This window comes from Ochotona curzoniae, unplaced genomic scaffold (genome assembly GCF_017591425.1).
Source record: "Ochotona curzoniae isolate NIBS_2020 unplaced genomic scaffold, NIBS_Ocur_1.0 scaffold_4701, whole genome shotgun sequence".
Classification (NCBI taxonomy): domain Eukaryota; kingdom Metazoa; phylum Chordata; class Mammalia; order Lagomorpha; family Ochotonidae; genus Ochotona; species Ochotona curzoniae.
This window is the reverse complement of record NW_024467122.1, coordinates 65129870-65146194: the sequence shown is the minus strand read 5'-3', so window position 1 is coordinate 65146194 and position 16325 is coordinate 65129870. Positions and strand designations below refer to the sequence as shown.

The 16325-nt window shown below is 45.5% G+C and overlaps 1 protein-coding gene and 1 pseudogene across 2 annotated transcripts in view; both read left to right on the top strand.

The window, feature by feature from the left end:
* The window catches only part of RORA (RAR related orphan receptor A), a 710565-nt gene that overhangs the window by 581060 nt on the left and 113180 nt on the right, over window positions 1-16325 (top strand). The window lies entirely within an intron of this gene.
* Window positions 5162-5430, top strand: LOC121149267 (annotated as a pseudogene).

Genomic DNA, 16325 nt, shown 5'->3' with positions numbered 1-16325 from the left:
ATTTGTCTGATAGATTCCCAAATCCTCCCTAAGCTGTGGGACCACCTCCTCTAGATGGCTAAAGGTCCCTCCAGTGCAGGGAGAGGGGGTTGAGCAAGCAACATCATTGGGCCCCTTCCCATTCGGTATGGCAGATCACATCTGCCCGGGTGGGGGGGGAACTGCTCTGCTGACCCTCTCACCCACCAAACCTCAGGGTGTGGGACATAAAGAAAGTGACAGGGACAAAAGGAGGCAAGTGGGCAGCTGCATCTCTGTGGCCACTGCTGATGCCTTCAGAATGCAGGCATCAGCAGCTTAGTGATTTTTAAAATCATGGCATGATTTGGGTATTTTTTTAAATTCCTGTTCGTTTTTTCATCAACGTCATTTTAAACTTCTAGAAAAACTGCAAAGAGGGTACGAAAAACTTCCACATATCCTTCGTCAGGGTTCACCTGGTTCCTATCTTGCTCTGTTCTCCCACACTTGCTCCCCGCTTCCCCTGTAAGTTATGTCCTGTTAGAAACAGCAAGCTGAAGATGGATTCCTTAAGAAAGGACGTTCTTGGCCCCTTTCCACTGTAGTTGCCCTAAGAATGTGGTCTTTCTCTTCCATAATTCCACATTCGAGGATCACACACAACGTCGTCCCTGTCCTCACCACCATCCTATTTCCAGCTCCAATCTGGTTTTGTATTTTGAAAGGCTCTCTTGAAAAGCAGGTATGGGACAAAGATGAGAAATGCACATCACAGCCTAATTAGGCCACTTGTTCACCTGCTGACCTCCTCCCAGGAGTCATTCTTCAAAGCTCAGCTCTAACAAGACCCCCCACAAGCCTTGGCGCGCTGCCCTCCCCACCTGGCCGAAATAATGCCCAGCGCCGCAGCTCTCTGCGTGGGCCCCCATCACAGTCTTTTATGTCATGGAGCAACAATTTACTATCTGTCTGCACACCAGCTCTGGGGTTCTAGAGGTTTCCCGGGCCAAATAGATAATTGGTGCTTAGGAGATGTTTGTTAAAAAAAAAAAAAAAATGAATGAATAAATGGAGCAAATGGAAGGCTCTGCTGAGTTGAACTTGATAAAGAGATCTTTTTAAAATCTATTAGATGAAAGTTTCGAGATGCACAATTTAGCGAGTGAAATTATCCATTGGTTTTTTTTTTTTTTTTAGGAACGTCTCTTGGCCACTCCCTCTAACTTTTTTCTCCTGACTCTGTCCCAGAATATGGCAACTGCTGGAAGAATACAGTTATGCTTACGGAACGTGTGCAGACTCGACTCTGGGGAAGAGCTGGGCCTGGGAGTCTTAAAAGACTAGCAGCCCGGAGCTCTGGGCGCTTGGCAGCCGGGGAGTCCGCGTCCGGTGGTTCTGCCACGTTAGCACGCAGTAACTTTCCGCGCCGGCTGGGGCGGCCAGGCGGAGGCGGAGCTCGGGACTGTCCCCTTGCCACAGCCACCCCGCGGCCCGGCGCCAGGGTGCCCAGCAACCGCTCCCCCGCGGGCTAACCCGAGAAGCCACACGTCCCAGCCCTGGGAGCGCTCCAGCTGAACTGAGTTTGTGGCAGGACCTGGTAACTCTCTGGGCCTTGAGACAGGAGTGTGGAGCCTTGCTGTGTTCCCAAGCCCTTCTCGTTCAGGAAAGCGCTGTTCCCAGCCAGTCTGCCTAGGTCCTGGATGGGGCTGCAAGCATCATTATATAAAGTCACTAGTGGTTGAATTCTGCCCGTAACCGATTCCCCGCTCACTGGACTGGGCAGGTACTCCGGTTGGATTTGTGCGTTCCTGTGTTATTGAATGTTTGTTTTCATTTTTAGATGCGTCAGTAGCATTTTGCTGTGTGCCTGGCATTGTGGGTACGTCCTTACAAATATGAGCTCATTTAATTCCTCACAACTGCCTATGAAACTGGTTCTGTTATTTCTATGATTCGGGTAAGAAAATTGAAGTTCACGGAAGGAGAGAAGCCCCCACCCCACCCCAGACCCTTTTCCCGGCTGTTTTCTGTGTTAGCTTCGCTTGCTTTCCCATTTGACTGTGCTCTCATCAACAGTATTATTTGGATCAATCTGTAATTATGCATGGATAATTCCCGCACACTGACACCTTAGGGAATTCAAATTCACCTTAAACATGCTGACTTGGGGTGGGGGGAATGGGAGGATAACGTATACATGCTTTGCCAGCAAATGAGATAGGGATGTTGACCTTGGGAATTGGGGGAGTTTAAAGGAAGGAGAGAGAGAATCATGAGTGTTTGGGGAAGAGCTCAGAGAAGGAAGATGGAGCTCTTGGAAAGCCAAATCAGCCTTGGCTAAATCAACAGCAGGGATTAGCCTTGTGAACCAGATGTCCTTTCCCTGAAGATGCTGATGTTCCACCTGCACAAAGCACCTCCAGCAGAGCCTGTGGTTCCCAACCCTAAGGGCAGAAAGCCCTGCAACCTGGGGTAGCTGAATTGTTCTGCCAACTCCGATGGAGTGTGCTGCAGTTCATTAGGGTTCATTAGGATGAAATCAGGCTGCAGGAAAGTGTGGGGGCCGCTTTGAACGCAGGGCTTCAGCTGGAAGACCTTTGCAGGCAAAAAGAGACCCACGAAGAAGGGAGGCAGTTCATATGTTGATGAATGTCTCAGTTGCCTTACGTGTTACAGTAGTCTCCTAAACAAACAAAAAGTAAAATTTTAGCAAACAAGAATCCCTCAGATGTGCTGATTAGGAATGGATCCAAAAGGCATCTGCAAATAACCCCAGGATATTTTGTCCCAACATTGATCAAATGAAGCCGCGATGGCTACCGACAATGCATAAAACCAAATTCGGTCCTCTAAAGTCATCTTCAAAGAAAGAGGTCTATTGAGGAACATGTGTCAATTTTTTGTATTTGTCTTATTACCATGCCCATGCTTTAAATCAAAGAATCCATTACTGTGTATTGAATTCTGGAGTGCACTTTTCATTATGGGACATTACAGTAAGCTGCTTATGTCCAACATGATTGCAATTAGAGTGTAGTGAGCCACAAGAAGAGACAATCTGTGTAGGATGCATTAAGGCAACCGTGTCTGCCAGGAAAAAGTTTTAACCTTTTGTACAGCCGCCAAAGGAAAGGTTCCGATATTCCCTCTGAGAATGCCTGTCAGGTTTTCCCTGGAATGGGGAACACCTAGTTGAATTTTCAGAGACCACTCCCTGTTTAAGCTCTGCACCTTTGGACATGTATCAGCAGGAGATACTGGGACAGATGTGGGTGGAGGAGGAGTGTATAAACTTCAAAACCAGCAGGTTGGCAAGATTTGGGCAAACAGCAAAACAAAGGGAAAAAAATCCCATGACATTGTCCCTTCCCATAACATGCAAACGTTAACAAGTGACATTTAAGAGTTGTCGTGAGCAGTAAGAAAGGGATTATCTTGAAAAGGTAAAAGTCACAGGAAAGACAGTACTCTGCTATCTTGAAATGAGAAAATAAATGATTTTTGCCTTTTGGTCACCCAAACACAGAGAACATATTACCTGTTTATCCTACACTCTGAAACCTCCTGGAGAACAGAATAGTGTTAAATTGCTATATATACATTTTTAAAAGATTTCTCTATTTTCATTGGAAAGGCAGATTTACAGAAAGAAGGAAAGACATAGAAAATGTTCTTCCATCCTCTAGCTCACTCCCCAAATGACCGCAACAGCCAGAGCTAAGCCTATCTGAAGCCAGCGGCCAGGAGATTCTTCTGGGTCTCCCGCATGGGTATAGGGTCCCAAGGCTTTGGGTCATTCTCGACTGCTTTCCCAGGCCACAAGCAGGGAGCTGGATGGGAAGTGGAGCAACCAGGACCTGAACAAGCACCCATATGGGGTCCCAGAGCTTACAAGGGGAGGATTAACCAATTGAACCATTATGCCAGGCCCTATGTGCACATATTTTATGGCATGCAATCATTCAACAGTTGGCATATTTATTGGGCACTGTTGTGTGCCAGGTACCTTACTAAGCAGAAAGGACGAATTTGATGGTGAGTGTGTGTGTGTGTGTGTGTGTGTGTGTGTGTGTGTGTGCGTGCGCGTGCATGTAGGTGCTCTGTGTTACCAGGTTCTGTGGGTGACTGCGTGAGAATAATGTAACAGAGGTTGTCTCCTGGTGTTGGTCTAAATTAACACTCTTGGATATGTGACCCAGGTAGTGCTCTGTTCCCATTTCTGGTGGTGGTGTTACTTTCAGATTTGCAGTCTGAAACTATCTCTGCCTCACATTCAGGAACACAAGCAGAGGGCAAACCAGCCAGGCTAAGTGTAAATGGCCAATAGCAGAAAGAGTAATATAACCAGAAGAATGTGTGGTTAACATCCTATCTATGACCCATCATATAGGCCTAATCTTATATGGTAATTTAAAATTGCCCTCCAACACAAACCCCATGTCTTTCTCATGTTAAGAACTAGTGTTTGGCTTATTGTTAAAGCCCTTGAGAAAAGAAAAATTTTTCTTCAGCATCTTTCTTTGCTAGCCACCTCCTTGTCTATCCCATGTGCTGTTGGGGACACCCCAGTCCCTAACACAGCCAGACCCTGCCTCTGGCATATCCTGGCCCAATTTGGAGTAACTGTTTTCAAGGATGCTTCCTGCCTACCATGAGCCAAATTGGCCCATAACTGGGTTTTCAGGTCTTAATGAAAACTGTTTTGAGAGGAAGCTCCCAGTTTTAAGGTCTTCTATTGTACGTGTTATCTATCCTTGTTTCCGTCTGTCCACCCATCTATTTGTGATTTGTTCTTGCATCCTTGTTGATGACTGTAGCTCATCATCTCTATGCTATGAGGCTGTTGGGCATCAAAATTGGCTTACAATAGTGGTGCAGGCAGTGCCCCTGGGGTGCCAGTGGGTATGATATTCTACGAGAAAGCTTCTTGCTGTCACATTTGGACTTGCCCAGGCCTTACTGCCTTTTTACAGATAAGACACAGCTCACCTATGGCTCTTGTGCTTCTGGGTGAAACTGGAGATTCTAACTTGCATTCTTTGCGTGAATTTAATGGAAAAGTGCTTGCTGAGGACTTGTGGAACTGCTTACCTTGCCTGATTTATTCACTCAAGAACTATAAGCATGTTTCTGCGAGGGTAACAGGAGCGAAGTTGCAACAAAACAGTAGCTGCCTTTGCCCACATTGTATTTCTGCTTCATGATGTTTCCTTTGGCCTGAAATGTGCTAAGTTGCCTACAAGTTTGAAGCATGATTCAGCAAACAGTGGCAAGGCAGAGCCACCAGAAACATACACCTGATTTTTCACGACAAACATAATATTATATTAGCTGGTGGAGCCTCATTCTGTATTGCTGTGTGGAGATAGGCAACAGCATAGATTGGGATAGAATGGAACCTGTCCCCTGTTGGCAGTCACCCCAAAGGAGTGGAGAGATCAGGCATCATCCCAGCTGGTGGAATCCTGAATTGTTTCACACCAACTCATAAATGGTGCCAAGTACAAGCACTGTGCTAGTTAAAATACTACATTCTTGAACAAGTAAAATACATTTGAAACTTGCAAAAAAAAAAAACCTGTACGCAACAAAACAGCTCTTACTGTATGCAAGGCACTGCAGAGGACTGATAGTGTCCCCCTGAGCCAGACAGATAGTACATGCCTTGACCTAAGAGGCCCCTGGCAAAGACGATATAGAGCCTCTGGCTGCTTTGAGTAAGAGGCGCTAGTATAGAATAGAGAAAAGGCATGGGTTGATGAATATGTGTGTGTGTGTGTGTGTGTGTTGTGAGCACACACATGCATGTTTGTTTTGGGGAAAAATTCTATATTGTGAAGGTCTTCCCCCAAATTATTGCCTGAAGACTGTCATTAATAATAATGCATTGTTTTCAGGAGTTTGGCTCCAGCAGTCGGTGACAGCTGCTGTTACCCATGGGGGGTGGGGAAATAAGTAACTGTGTGATGTGTTAGGATCTGTTCATTTGTTCCACCATAATGGCCATTTTACACTCTCCATGTAGCTTCATGTTTTTGTTTGTTTGTTTGTTTTCTTTAGGTACGTGTGACAAAATTTTCTTTTTAAAAAAATGTATTGATTTGTTTTTAATGGAGCTTGTCTGTCCTGGAAAAATCATGTCCATCATGCCTTCTCAAGGCATTTTTCTGGGGATCCCTCCAGTTGCTTAGAGAGGTGCAGGTGGCACTGCTCTGAGAACAAGGAGTGTCCTGTTACCTTGCAACTCACTCAGCAAATCCCAAGTTAGGCTGAAACTGCAGTTCCTTTGCCATAGGACACAGTATTGTCATTCTGATTTGTGAAATTGCAAGATTATGTGGGGAAAATTATGTTTCTCTTTTTCTTTTCTTTTTCCTTCTTTCTTTTTTATTTTTTCCGGATGTACTTTCTTTTCCCAAGCTTGTCCCAAGACAAGTAGCCCTTACATACCTGAGATCTGTTTTGGTTGCAAGATCAAAATGCCTTTAACCCTGTGCCCACTGAAATGTTCCCCACCACCACATGCTCCGAAAAATGCCCCTTTGTTAGCCAACCAAGTACTTGATTTGGGGGGGGGAGGAACTTTATAAGGGCAATAAGGGATAGCTTCCAACTTTTCATTATCAAGAGCTATCAGTAAAACAAAAAACAAAAATCAAAATGTGTCAATCCCTGCTAACCAGGGATTGCTCTCATGCAACTGGGAGGGTGCTTGGCAAGTGTAGGAAGAAAAGATTTTAATAAGCCACAAGGCGAGAAAGATGAGAGCTGGTGCATGCGCTAGCAGTTTAGTCTCACAGGCTGAAGACACTTCAGAGCTCCACCCTGGAGAGGCACACACCCTCGCAGAGCTTCATCCAGACTCTCATGGAATCATTTCACGTATTCAGTATACATATTTTCTCACTTTCCTTGCTCTGATTGGCACCCAAGCCACACATGTGTGTGTGTGTGTGTGTTTAACAACATTATATGGATTTTCTAATAGTCTGCATAGTAAGTCTTATGGGAATCATGGGTTGCTGTGTTGTCTGCCCTGGAGTGTGGACAGCCATGGCAGGAAAGCACTGTCACCAACGAGACCTCCTCATCACAGTGTAGCGTTGGGATGCCCCCATGGGTAGAAGTGGAAATGGGTGGGCTGATGGAGAGTGAGAGAGTAGACTGCTTTCCAAAGCAGGCCTCTTAACCTCACCCACAAAACTCCAAGCAGGTAGGTAGGGGTGTTCAGGTTGCAGAGCCTCGGCAGAGTCATCTCTTACTGGCTTATGAACAAAAGGCCTTGTCACCTGGAGAACTGGTTGCCGCGTGTTGATTGTTGGGAGTTCAAGACAAACAGGTTCCAGCCACGCACAAGGGCTTTTTTGGCCAATAGAAAACATAAACAATTTCCTTATGCACTGGGCTGGCCTGCAGCAGCTTCCCTGGAGCTTGGCTATGCGGTGCTCGCATTCTTCCCCCACCTACCAGAGATTGTTTGTCTTGGGTTTAGCCTGGTAAACTTAAATTCCATGATGAGCTGCCTCCTCCTCCTCTTCCTCCTTCTCCTCCTTTTCTTTCTCCTCTTCTTCTGTTTGTCCTCCTCCAGAGCTGCTGCCAGCACATAGTCACCTGCTGTTCAACTGCCCGTGAGTCCTCGAGCCTCCATCCTATGCAATTTGGGGGACAGCTGTCCATCTCTTTTTTATTTTATTCCTGTTGCAGGGTGAGGGTTAAGAGATATGAACTTGGATGCTTGAGTGTCATTCTTTGTTATTAACAGGTTCCCTGGTGAGATAGATCAACCTGCAGAATTTAGAGATAGTCTCAAGGCTCAGGAGAGAACACAAACCACCCTCTGCCCCTTTTTCTGTACCCCCTGACCTAAAGCATGGTGACCATGGGGTATTAGAGGATTCAGGATGCAGGAATTGAGCCATCAGCTCAATTGAGAGCTCCAGCTGTAAGACCAAGAGACACAAGGGAGCATTAAGACACGCAGCTGTGAGTGATGGCAGGCACTATGCCTCCATGTCCTATGGTGCAGAGGGAAGCTGTGGGTGGTACTGCTGTGTTGTCCCCTGTCGACCCAGAGCACCTTAAAGCTGTCTGGGTCTGTTAGTGGGCATAGGCCCATTGTGAATGGATCAGTCTCTAACTCCAGTCCTGTCTTTTTTAGAGGGATCTCTTTCCTGCTCCCTGCAGTGAGAACAGGTACCTTATTTGAGAACTTGCTGTGTCCGGGCACTTTATATGTTTGTAAATGTGTGATCTCCCTTAAAGCTTATGACTATTAGGAATATTAAGTTTCCTATTTCTTTGCCCATCCCCAACCCCGGAGAGGCAGAGAGACAAGGTGTGCTGGTTCACTGCACAAGTGCCGGAAACAACCTGGGCTGGTACTGAACCGAACACCAGAAATGTAATCCAGGTCTCCCATGTGAATAGCAGAGATCCAGTTCCTCGAGCTGTCTGTGCTAGCTTGTATTGCCTTTCAAGGTTTGCATTAACAAGAAGCTAGAGTCAGGAGACAGAGATGAGCATCAGACTCAGGCACCCAGACAAGGGATGTGGGCATTCTAACAGCTACGCTGAATCCCTGTGTCCTACTGTTTTACTTGAGAAAGCTGACTTTCTACATTAAGCACGTCTCCCTATGTGCATGGCTAGTTGGTGACAGAGATGGGATTTAAGTTGATTCTATGCATCTTCAAAGACCTCGTCCATACTGCTGTGCCTGTTGGCCCCCACTCTCCATGGAATTCCCTAGAGAAATCCGTGGCAGGAGTTTTGTCTTTTAAGCCAGATTGCCAAGAGCTGCATTTCAAACGCTTGAGTGCTATGCTTGGGTCTTTATCAACATTACACCCTATGAATACCTTCTTCTTTCCTAAGATATGGGCAGGCCCTAAAAGAATCAAGCCCTACGCAGCCAGAGCCTTTCAGACTTGCATCTGCTGCCTTGCCTTTCCTCCACCTGTCCTCATTTCCGTATGTTCCACCCTCCCCCACCCTTTGCCTCCTGTCCAGAGCCCATGCTGCAGACTGCTTCCCTCTGCTGGAGGCCCATCCCGTCCTCGCCCCTGACCGTCACCACCCGCAGACCCTCTGTGCTACTAGGTGGAAGGTGTCCCGTGAAGCCAGACTATATTTAGCATTCACTCCTGAAATAGTTGCCTTTTGAACCAAGAAGCCCATCAACCTGAAAGGATGAATTTCTAATCACAGAATTCCCTGCTATCCACCCACATGTCCCAACCACATTCTAAGAATGAGACAGAATATTATCCAGGAGAAAAATGTGACAATTGTCCCCTTAAAAAAATATTTCCAGGTTTATTTTTTCATCTTTGATCATTTACATATATCACTTTTATGGTTTTACAGTTGCAGTTATAAATTCAATACTGTCTTCGCTAATTCTCTGTTAGCATAATTTCCCTGTGTCTGACTGGAAGAAAAGCTACAGAGATTCCTGCCGCCGATGTATTGTCCCATGATAACATTCTGTCAGCTCTGAGGTTCTGAGGATTCCCCTTCACCCAAAGCAAAGATAACGTGTCCTGTCTCAGATGCCTTTGTGACTTTAACCCTAACCCCAAAACGAAGTGCATACCTGAAAGTTTATGACTTTCACAGTTATTTGTAGGGTTTTCAGATGAGATCGGGAAGGGATGATCATGCAGCACCCTGTGCCTTGGCACGCAGGTGGGCATTTTGGATGCGACAGCAAGCTTGCGGGGAGGGTTCTGTTACCTGTCACCTTCATTTGTAGGTGACAATGCTGTCACAAAGGATGGTGCTCCCTACCCAGGTGACAAGTGAGGGAATGGGATTCAAAGCCGTGTCTTTGTGTTCCATGTGCCACTTCACTCTGTGCCCTCTTAGAAAACACGTTGGTCTGCGTGTGCTTTCCAAGGCGTGCGAGAGAAAGCGTAACAAAGGGCAGGACATACAGAAGTTTTATCATCAGTGAGATACGAAGCTACTATGGGTTCACAGAGAGATGACGCAAATTTAAATATACACAAATATTTTCAAAGAAGAGATTGTCATGATGCATACTAACAGGAGACCTCTTGTTCATAATTGATTTTACTAATATTTGAGCATCTGACCTGTTTCTCTTAATTGAGTTGAAATGACTTATGCAACACAATTGTTTTACTGACTTTGCAAAGATATAATCACCTTCACCTACACTTTTGTTTTTGAAATAGAATTAAAAAATTTTTTTTTGCACAGTGACCATAAAGTAAAATTGGAACTTTCATCCCTTGAAAATGCCTAGAAAATTACAATTATACATGTATATATATATGTATATACATATATGTATATATATATATATAAAGATATGGCTTTTGACACAATAGTCTGTGAGATCACCCTGAATGAAGATAAAATAGTCCATTACATCCTTGCCAGAAATCACAGATTGAGTCAGTCAAGAGAGTTCTAGAGAACTATTCTGCCCTGTTTAACCTAGTTAGAATCAGCCTTGGCAAAGCCCTTAAAATATAAACTAATTTCATGTTTGAAGGAATTAGTTTACCACTGGGGACAGGGCAAGGCAGACAGAGATTCTTAGAGATGTGGAGCTGTCTGGCCATTCGACTTGCTCTAATAAATCACCGGGAAGAACAGTGTGCTGGGTTTGCTAGTGCCTGACTGGCAGCGCACAAAGGTGACAGTTCATGCCAGAGGATTGTTCACTAAAGAAGGTAAAAACTCTGACTCTCTCCCCAGGCCTCCACTGGGCATCCATCCACCAATTTCTGCCCCAGGTTAGCTGAGGCTTGGAGGAACATGCCAACATAAGGGGAGGTTCCCGTTCTTTCCACTTGGCAGGTCTCATCTTGGAAAGGAATCAGCATCGGTGTACCAGATTAGTGGATTATAAAATGACTAGGCATTGGGTGAGAGCAGACTGGGGAAACACGAGCAAACAGAAAGAAAAGCTTCTTTTTTAAGATCGTGTAAGAAACCAGACTTGCTGGCCCTTCGTGGCTCTAGGATGACATCTGTTGTATGTTAGCTTCAAATATGTATGCTCCTTAACAAGTGAGCTCAGGCCTTCAGGGGTAGTCTCCAAGGGAAAACGAGAGAGTGAGCTTGAGGAAGTGAGTTTCTGGGTTCCTTCTCCCCGTGCCCAACAGGGAAAGAGCCGAGAGAAGCCCTCCCTGCCTAGTCTAACTTGAGGCCACCCATTGGCTGGTAGGAGTAGGATGAAACATGAGCACCTTTAATGTGGGGTTGAAAAACGGAATGCCAGGAAGTTAAAAGGACTTAGGGGAAAATGTCCTTTGGCCTTCCGCTGCGTGACAGGATTCTGAAGTGGCAGCTAGTGAGCAGAGCAGACTCAGTCAGTCCAGTCAGAGGAAAAAAGCAGCAAAACCAGAGGACCAACATCAGTAATATCTTTGAGTGTAGTGATGAAAGAGGGAGGGAGGATGGCTGTGCCAGAAAGGCGGGTCTCTTCATCGGGCTTCCCAAAGCAGCCCGTGGCTTCGGCCAGCTTGCTGGAGGACACCAGCGCCCTGCCTCTTGCCTAGGATGTGTTGAGCACCTACTAAGTGTCCAGAGTGCTTGGCATCCTTCCTGCCAAGAAGATTCCATCCTTCTTCTTCTTCTTCTTGTTCTTTGTGACCAGATTGGAGATGGCTGGAAATAGAGAAAGATGGTGATTTCTGTCTTGTACCAGGACCAAGGAAAAGCAAAAAGTGTAGCTGTGGAAAGAAGCATCTCTCTTCAGACTGTGAGGGACCCAGGAATGTCCAGATCCAGAAGACTTTATGGATGGTCACAGCTCTGACAAGTTCAACTCATATCTTGCCACACTATCGCTTTCTGGTCCTATGGGTCATGGTAGTTTAGGGGAGGTCCAAGCGAGAGTTGGAGACAGGAGAAATCCAAACGAAACTGTACTCTTCATCTCAGCTGTGGTGACCGCCTTGGAGGTCTGTAAGACCGAGCCCATTCAAGAGAACAGAACTGTCCATTCCCCTCTGTGCCAGTGCCCAAGCCAGCAGAGTAAGGGTGAGCTCGTAGAAAGGGACTTTATATACTGGACCTTCCAATGCTGATTCCTCACAAGTCCCTATCCACACGTGCCTCCTTCTTCCATTTTACCTGAAATGAGGCTAAAGGTTATCACAGAAAAGACCACCAGCCTGTACACTCTAGGTGACATTAGCTTCTTGGTTTTATCTACTGTAAACTTGGGGGTGGTCATCTGACTTTCTCCGCTTGGCATGAACCGAAACGTTACCAAACCCTGAGGTGTTAGCCACAGTTACCTGCGTGAAATGGAGTGATTTGGGAACATGTCTCCATTTTCTCTCCACCAGGCACTTTATCCACCTGTCCTGGAATGAAATTCATAGTTTTTATTCAAATGAATGCCATGAATGGGACACAGCCCTGAAGAGCCCTTCTGATCCTGTAATACTTTTCTCTTTCTTTCTGGGCGCTATTGCTCCATTGTGTTGCTTCTGTCACCGTCTACTTAGAGACAGCTTTGGGAAGGGAGCCTTAAAACTGATAACCAATCTCATACATATTACATATAATAAAAATTATATAATTACATATATTATATATAATAAAATTGATTTAAGTATATATATGTATTTGATTTAAATACACATACACATATATATAAATTCTGTGGGTCTCGTAAAACGCTGCCAGTCATGCATTTCATCTTTCCTTATTGTGATCAGTCCTACATTTTTCACCTCCTTACCGTGATGTTCTTTGTGTGATGGTTGCTAGCCACGGCCTGCTTCCTGCTGAATTTAACTGCAACCCAGACAAAACCAAAGAGCATCTCTCTCCCGAAGTTCATGCAGAAGGTCACCCCTGGTGAGATGGACATTGCAGATGTGCTAGGAAGATTAGAAGCTTCTTTGATGAAACTTGCATCTATTCTTTGCTGCTGGTCCTCAGGGTGGAAGATCGGCTGGATCGCCATTGCCTGGCGTGATTTAAGACCTTTGATGAACACCTCCTGTCAAAACTCCCCACAGACCCTGGCCAGGGTGCGTGCATGCGTGTGTGTGTGTGTGTGTGTGTGTGTGCGCGCGCACGCTTGTGACCTGGCACTTCAGAATGCTTGAGACAATCAAAAGCACGTTGCAAGTGAGCGCTTTGCAGGGCTCTCGCATGCCTTTTGCCTCCCCTCCTTAAGGTCTCTTGGTGGCCCTTCTGTTCTGTTTGATGGCGATTTCTCTTCATTCCAGATTGTATGACATCTCTTTAGCAGCTTCAAACAGCTTGCTCGAGCTGCAGTTTTCGCATTTGGGTGCTGATCACATCGGTCCCCAGACTTTTGTCATTGCTCACCCCTTTGATAGCTTTCCTCCATTTCTCTGTTGTCGTGGGCTGTCCTTTCATCTGCACCGTGTGTTCTGCAATGGTGTTATCTATTCATCCGGCAGAGTCCAGGCTTTCAGGCCTCTGAAGAACAGACCGTTCCCCCACAGCTCTGGCCCCGCTGCCCCAGCAGGGGGTCCGTGATTTGCACCTTTCATCAGGCAACTGTGGAAACCTTTCTTTTGGGTAACTACTTTGGTGATAGTATAAGGATGAGTGTCTCATGATTTCGTTTTCATCAACCTCTTCTGCATCTTCCATTTGGGGTTGGGGTGCAGCAGTCTCTGTTGTAGCCAGGTATTTTTATAAATGGCTTCATCTTAGGCTTGTTGCTAATGATGAAAGGCGAGTCACCTCATTTCCATCCTGTGGACTTGCAACAGACGGATGTATTTATTCTCTCCTCTGAAGAGTGAGGCCACTGATCAGTGTGCTGAGGAAGAAGGAGAGACCTGGAGGATTTTTTTTTCTGGGTTTGTCTTTGTCTCCACCTGGTATTTGAAAGTCGTTTAAACCAAAACTGCCACCTTTTGGTTCGCTCTGAAAACTCTGCCAAAAAATGTTGCATGCTACTTTGCCTAATAAATATTTCAAGTGTTTGATTTTTTTAAACATAAGGCCACGTGTTACAGTCGTTCCCCTGTCATTCAATGTTTCTTAACAAGCAGAAGATGCTAGGAGCAAAGATCTGCGAAGCTGAGATGTCCAGGGAGCCTCCAGGGAATGCCTGGATGGTGGAAGAAAGTTTTCTGCAGACTATCACTAGGATGCCTTCTTGGTAATCAGTCACAGGCCAAACAGCTGCTTGGATCTGCCCCTCTCATCTGATTTTCCAATAAAAGTAGAATAAACCTTTAATAAAGAAAGAGGTCTAAGAAAAAGAGCAGCAGCCTTTAGGTGCTGTTATTAAGGGGCCCTGGGGACACCTGCATCCCATATGAGAGTGCTTGAGTTCAAGTCTTACTCCGTTCCTGGTTCCAGCTTCCTGCTTGTATTAGCAGCAGGGAACAAGCAGCTCCAGGCTCGGGGTCCCTGCCACCCATGAGGAAGACTTGGGTTGTGTTGCAGGCTCCTGACTGGGGCCTGGCCCAGCTCCAGCCAGTGTGGATACTTAGGGAGTAAACCAGTAGATTGGAGATGTGCATGTTTCTCTGTGTGTGTGTGTATCCCTCTGCTTTTCAAATAAAAACCCATTTTTAAGACTTCAAAAACATTAATAAAAAAATTAAGGCCAAAATACAGAGAATCTTTGAGAAGTTCATGAAAAATACGCATGAATATATTCTTAACTGATATATTCTGAACTTCTGAGGTTTTGATGAACACCATGACTTTTGGATCCACCCCCCCCCCAAACCCTGCCCTGCCACCCACGATGCATCTCTCTGGCACGTTGACAGGACTCTTAAAATCACAGTGACCGTCCTCTGACCACGCATGGTCTGTGCCCCACTCGCATGGGCTGGTGTTCTGCAAGTTCATGTGAGGCCCTATTGATAAAAACTTGTAATAGATTAGTGATGCAGAGGACCTTGGAAGCAATCATTTGCAACAGAAAAGCAGAGCTGATATAAAAAATACATGAACTGAATTAATAATTGGTTCATTATTAAGTGTTATTATTAGCCAATTCCTATGTGTTGTATTTATTATTACAAGTATATGGATATGCAATATTATTTATTGATTCATAATTAGTTCACTAATGCGTGAGCCAATGAGTGACAACAAGACTTCTGAAAGAAGATGCCAGCCTGGCATTTCCCTTTCATTCAGCTTCTTGGGGGAAACTTGCCTTGCATCATTAAGGAACCAGAAGTCAGGCTCAGTGCTTAGTGTGTGGCAGAACATCAGCAGCTCTAAAGCAAGCATTAGAAATGGAGGTTCAAGTCCCCGCTCATCCTGGCTAGCCAGGAAGTCTCTCTGGACTTCACCGACCCTTTCTATGTGCGGAAATGATCTCTCCCTGTTCCTTTCCTGGCCTCCCTCTCAACCACATTCTCATTACTGACAACAACAGCATTTATAATAATAACAGCAGTATGGACGTGGGCCTGGTGATGTTAGTAGAAATTTCGGGAACTACATGGAAAATAGAATTTTCAAAGAAGCTCATTTGGGAGCAAAGCAATTCTGAAACACATGCCTAGAAGGAGATCTTCAGAAATTCACGGAAAATGTGTCTTATGGGGGTGGGGGGGGTGGGGGGGGGAAAGTACATGGATCTCAAATATTGTTGCACCCAAATACCCTCATCCTAACTCCATTTTTAATTATCTTTTTGAAGTCCCCTGAGACAAAGGCAGTGTTCTGGAGCAGGGACACTGCTGGGGGTCAGAGATGTAGAAATCCCAACGGCTTGGACCTCCTGGTGGGTCGCTTTGGCTCATCCCTCTAAGCAGGAGCCAGGAACTGTGTGTCTCAAGACCTTGGGCTCCTGTACTCCGGTTCTTGTGGAGGCTGCATTGTAGAGCTCAGTCTGACAGGTGGGAAGGCAACAGTTTCCATGCCTCCAACCAATTAGTTTTTATGGGTGTTTTGCAGCTGCCCTGGAAACAGGCTAACAGTTTTGAGAAAGAATTGTTGCAGCTGTGGAGAAGGTATTGGTGTCACGTATGTGCATGTATGAAGCACACTTTTAAAAACTCGTCACTTCACCTGCTATGAATGGCAGCAAGGTTCAGTTTTGCCTGTTTTTCTCTTCTGTTTTTCCCCCCATCAAACTGACTTGAACTTCCAACCCTCCTCTTCCAGCAGGTTCAACTGTATTACATGAATAGCAACTGCAACAAATAGCTTAATATCATGATACATATTTCAAGCTGAGCCCTGAACACTCACCATTCATTTACAAAAATGGCCTAGCTTTAGAGAGAGGAGATGTGTTTGAACAATTTTTGCGTTATTGATATTTGGCTAGTATTAGAATTGAAGGCAATGCATGTGTGGACAATCTGTGTTCTAGGGAAGTTCCAGAGCACTGGTGACTAGAGCTAGAGTAACTAAGT